The sequence below is a fragment of the Dufourea novaeangliae genome, unplaced genomic scaffold (assembly GCF_001272555.1).
Source record: "Dufourea novaeangliae isolate 0120121106 unplaced genomic scaffold, ASM127255v1 scaffold55, whole genome shotgun sequence".
Classification (NCBI taxonomy): Eukaryota; Metazoa; Arthropoda; class Insecta; order Hymenoptera; family Halictidae; genus Dufourea; species Dufourea novaeangliae.
Window position 1 is genome coordinate 886511 of NW_015373934.1, and position 6000 is coordinate 892510.

The window sequence follows — 6000 nt, forward strand, 5'->3', positions numbered from 1 at the left end:
ACTTGATTTTCTTTTAACCCTGATATGCCTAGAATTTCTTTTCTATAAAATTATAACTTTTTCTTCGTAATATTATTCTAGTTAAATAACCTTCGCGATATATTTTCTGAGTAATCTTTTTTAAATGTATTTATTAAGGAAAAAAAGTTCTAATATTGATTTACCTTGAGAAAACACGCGAAAGAATAGACTTCTTGCTACGCTGGAGTTTCGATCACGGACAATGTGTAAATTGTTGCGTCAATCGGAAACAAGGCGTTTCGCTGACAGTGTGTATAAAATGATTAAAGCGTCGAATCAATCGCGGAATCAACAGAGACGGATTTCGTTCGCGATAGAGATCTCTCTGGACGGGATCCACGGGGCCGAAATCCTTCTGGCAAAGAGAGAGTGACTTTTAAACACGTCGTCCCCGCCGTATCGAAATGGAATTCAAAGCCCCCGGGGCCCTGGGATTTGCATATCGCAACGTCACGATACGACACCCTTGTTCTATCGTTGTCGAACGGGGGAACATCTGCATCATAAAGAACACGGTGTAAAGTGGATTACGGTAATGGATAGCTCGCGAATCGATCCTATTAGACTGCTCACGATCGGGCCGACGATATAACTTTAATCGCCGATCTGGGCAGTCGGTGTGAAACGACATACGTTCGCGACGATGAATAAATCCGATTCACGGCGACAATCATGAACCGAGACGAAGCTACTTTTCTCGGATACGCAAAACACCATTGTTCCTCGTCGTCTTATCCAATATAATGGCTAGTCAATCTCGAGACCTAATCACGAAAGGAATACTGTACTTAAATACAACAGTCTCTATGTCGCGTAATAACAAAATGCAAATTACAAAGCCAAAAAAATGTTAATTATTTCCAATACATATAATAACACGACTCTGATTTGCAAAGCAAAACGAAATTTCACCATTTCCAATCGTTTAAAATCGTAGAGGAAAGCAAACAAGTCGCGAGGCTCTTGACAAAGCGTTGAAAAGCGTTCGTTAGGAGTCCGAGAGCGGAAAGGGACGACGAGGGCCACGGTCAAACATTGGCGTTCTTCTATCCTTCGGTCGCCATACGAATCTAATTGGTGCTAATTTTCCCCGGGACCTGTTCGGACGCGGGCGTAACGCAAACAAGGAATAACGGGGGATACGCTCGATCGCTCGCACAATATTGACCCTCGACGGAACAGAGAGAGGAACGAATGGAACATAATACGGGCCCCGAGCCGCCCCCGCTCGCGATACGAGCTGCCAAAGCGTTTCCATTCATTCCATTTGGGGAGGCCACGCGAGTATTGACAGCCGGTCATTAGACGCGTCGACGAAACACAGAGACCACCGGTACATAATACTGCCTTGTACAGGATCCTTCAAAGTGACGGAAAACAACGACGACGAAGCGACAGACCGGATGAATGACGGCCCCGAAACGGAGAACACGGACTCGTTTCCGGGCAGATACGTGAAGTGAGTGAGTGAGTCAGGTCTTTTTCGACGAATCAAAATCACTAATTCGGGAGGTCAGTCGGTAAATCGAACAATTCATGTCGAGTACTAAAAGATTTCGTTCGAAGAATACTTGGTGATCTTTGTCTGACGGCTGTGGGAGCCTCCACTACAATGTGGAAAATTGACAGGGTGTAATCCGTAATTTAAGTGACTTTTAACACTGATTCTTCCTTCTACGTTTAGTGACATAACCGCCCAGTGACTTACAGAAAAACTAGATGTATGCACTTTGCAATGTCTATGACAGAAACGATCAGTTTTGAAACGTCCTGTATCCCTACACCCACGCGCCCGGTAGCCCATTGCGGACTTCTGGTCGCTCGATCGGACCGTAAACCCTCGTAACGCGATACGCTCCGGCACTACCTGAGCCCCGAATTCGTATGTCTGTCTGCGAGTGTCAGTGTCTCGGAAACGTCAGCCGCCCCGGGGCCTTTTCGACTCTTGACTTTGACTGACATCCGTATTGGCCCAATCGAAAGGTTCGACGGGACGCGCTCCGCGAGATTGGATGTTCCGGGGGAGGGTTTATCGCGACCTGGTCCATCTGCTCGCCCCTTGGAACGGGGATAAAAGTCAGATTCGTTGATTATAATACGGGAATCATGGGATATATCCGTTGTGTGTTCGGTTGGAAAGTTTCGGTCCCTTTTCAGTCGTGTTCTAATAGCGGAGAATAGGAGATCTTCCATATAAACGGTGGATCAACATCGGTCTTTCACGCATTCTTCACCCCTATTAATTGTAGCCATTGTTAATGGATTCTCATTACTATTTAATTGGTGTGCAGTAATTTTCGATACCTACGAACGTTACGTATGACTCGTGTTATCGCCGTCTCCTTCGTCGAACTGGAACGTCCATCCGACGAAATTCAAATTACTCGATCTTGAACGCTTGTTTCCATGTTAAGGTACCTGACACACAGAGATTCATCACGGCCGTATGTTGATTATAATACTCCATAAATGGGGCTACATGTTGCAAGTCGCTGCCACCCGTGCAACACAAAGCGAGAGAGCGGTGGCTGGTCATAGTCGACTAACCATGAACCGATAGCAGCGAGTAAGCATGACGGTGCACCGGTTGAAACCTCGTAGCCAATGAGCCGTCATGGGGAAGCCAAGTGTCGTCGTTGAGCGTGCGGCAAAAGGATTCATTAACTAACAGCTCCTAGAATATCCATAAACTATCCTTCACCCAGTCGATACTTGGTCGCTTTTGCTTCCACGTTTAATTGTCGCGTTATAATTGGGATCTCTTGGGCAGAACTTGCTCAATCGGTTCTTTCTCGTGTTCCACATTATACAAGCACACGAACGGTCCCGAGAAAAGCGATTCCGTTCGCGGAGCGGAGAGAGGCAGGATATGAATATTTCGGAGCAGTGGGACACGTGGCCCCCCTGGTTGAATCGGCGGGGCATTCAGCAACGCACTTCAGGGGGGTGGACAGGGGACGACGGCACGCACGGTCTCTCCTCTGTGAACGGAACCGACGCTTTGAGCGCTGTCGCGTCGCTTCGGCTTCGTGCTAAGCCCTCGATAATTGCCAGCATCACGGGGGATCCTACCGGCGATCCACACACGACTCTACGAATCGGTGCGACTGCGTTTAATTACACGTCACGTACGCTGGGACGTCTCTATTATGCCTGGCCGTCTCCGTGATTCCTGCGCCGTTTCACTCACTCTTCTCTTTTTTCTGGAATAAAGAACGTTCTGGGGTGATTCACAAAAAAGTACAGAGTCGGTGACTGTAGGCGCCGTTACATTTGCGAAATTGGAATCGCGTGCAGGGTGACTGGAACGATAACAAACTCATCCAATGTTCATAGGTTATGTTCACACGTTTCTGGGGATACATATTTGGTATGTATGCCTTCTTGATCGATATCGAATTCCTAACCGTGTGAAGTGCGCGACGAAACAACAATGGTGAAATCGGTTTTTATTGTACGAGTGTTTAAAACTTACGGGAATCGTAATGCGCAGCCAAAACCGCCAGATTAAAGAGAGTGAAGCTTTACAGTCTCTTATGCGAGAGAGCATCGGATATGTACGAGATTTTTACGAAATTCTTTAAGATTATCGTGGAATGGTAGAGTGGAAGGGTACCGCGTTTTGTCAGAGAAAATGACGCAATTCGCGAAGTTAACGGTGCACGTCCGGACGCGGTAAAAGTCCAGATGAACGTCCGAGAGTCATCTCGATTGTCTTTGCGGTCTCTCGACGCCGTGAATATCGTAAGACCGACCACAGAATTCCAACCGCACGATCGTGACGTTTCGCCCTTTTTATTCTTCCGACGCAAAAACATTATACAGGCCACGTTCGTGCGTTGCGGAATATCGTTTCTCCTCGGTTTTCCCCATGGTTCTTCACGATCGCACGATGGCTGACGGCAACTCCGTTAACGTTTCTTATCGAACAAATTAAACCACTTCTCTCGGCGGAATAACCTCTAAATCCAGTAAACATGTATGTAACATACTTTCACACGCGCCAAACGAAGAGGTGCAATTCTTACATTACGCGTACAGTCTACGTTACCGACTGTTAATGCGTCAAGAATCGAAAATGGCGTTTAAAGTATCGATACATACAAAGATACGATATCAGACCAATCGAATAACATATTACATAATACGATAAAGAAAATAAAAATACAAGGACAGTTTCGAAGAAATTGAAGAAGCAAGACGGTATAGCGGACGACAATGGTCCTCGTCGATAAAAGAGCAACGAGGCCGCGTTTTCCCGTTTTTTTTCCCCGTTCTATAATCCGCGAGCGTGCGAGAATGCCGAAAGGGGTGGGTCCTCATTGTGCGACATAATTTACTGTCTGCAAACAGACGGGGCGTCGATGTAAAACATGTGCAAACAGAGAGGCCCGGGATTATACCGATGCAACGGGTAGGTATAACACGGGGCCTCTCCTCGGTGTCGTTTTCGATTGAATGCCCGTGGAATAGGGATTTATTTCGAGCTGTGTAAAATGACTCGCGTTGTGAATTGAGTCGTACACACACCGGCCCCGCGTGTGCACGTCGCGTTGGCTCGACGTGAAAGGCGTTGATGGAAGTGTTCCTCTCCTGTTGCGTTTCTTTCCCGCCGGCTCTTGGATTTCATCGATCTGGATGGTTGGAAATGTTCTTGCAATCCATGGATAATTGAGTGAATACTCGAGACGTAAGTGTACTTTCCAATGTATGATTCTTTCGGCTGGACACCGGTGAGTGGGTAAAAGTTCTTGTCCATCAAAAGAAATAAAAATTGAGGGTTACGTGTTTCATCTGAAATTGTATCAATACGAATATCGAGCACCTACCCTGTATAGGACGCGAAGAAAGTCTACTTTTAAGCTCCAGATGGGAACGTTTATTTTTCGTAGCATCAACTATACATAATAACAAATACATAACAGTTCTAGCTCGAAAGTCTAAAAGGTTATGAATCGGGCTGGCCGCGAGATTAATCGCTGGAACAGGCAAAAAGAGGATTCGCAAAGGGGAGGAGAGACTCCGTGGAAATAATTTCGCGAGGCTGGCGACGATCGATACCGGTTCACGGGTGTACTGTCTCTCCTCTTCGTCTCCTCCCTGGTCGCCATGGTGACGTAGCAATGGCCGACAGGGACGTCGCGGCGCCTGCGTCCGCGTTCATTATACAATTGAATTTTCCCCGATAAAGCTTGCTACGAGTGCTACGTATTTGGGCTCGATTCCACACCGTCGAAAAGAGGGATGCCGCCTACCTACTCTCTCGATGCGTCGAAGCATCCGTAACGAGGAGATCCCAAGATCCTTTAAATCGCGCACAGACCCCGTCCAATCCACATCCGTCGAGCATATTTCTCATAATAGATGTCAAGTGGACAGCTTTCGAGACATTGATTACTGTTTTTCGATCGGAGACTTTTGGACAATTTGACATTCGACCGATTTACGGCTAAAAAACTCTTGCCACACGGGGATTAAGAAACGCATTCGACGATTGGCTGTTTATACCAAATAAATTATACGGTGGTTCCAGTTTCTCTCTACGAGCGCGTCGGAGTCCATTATTACACGCTCCGGTGGCCGGGGATGTGTTTGCCTTTCCCATGTACGGAATAATCCCCGCGATTCTCGGGCGACTTTGTCGCGCTTGTATCGCGCCTCCGCATTATAACCGAGAAACGGGTAAATAAGAGAGGAGAGGACCCCGTCAGCCCGTTTCTGCCCCCTGAATCGGCTTAAACGTCGTCTCGTACGCTGACGTATTGACGTTCGAATGCTGCTCCGAAAGGGGTGAGAGTGTTAGTCCGGTCCTAATATTTTCTAAACGCGTTCAGGGTTCGCTGGCTGATCGGGTTCCCGGATAGAGAGGGTTGCACGCAGGTAAACTGGATGAAATTTCGATCGACGCATTGGAACTAATAGCGGGACGAACGTGAAATTACATACGAGGCATACTCTGAGAAACGACACTTCGAGTAA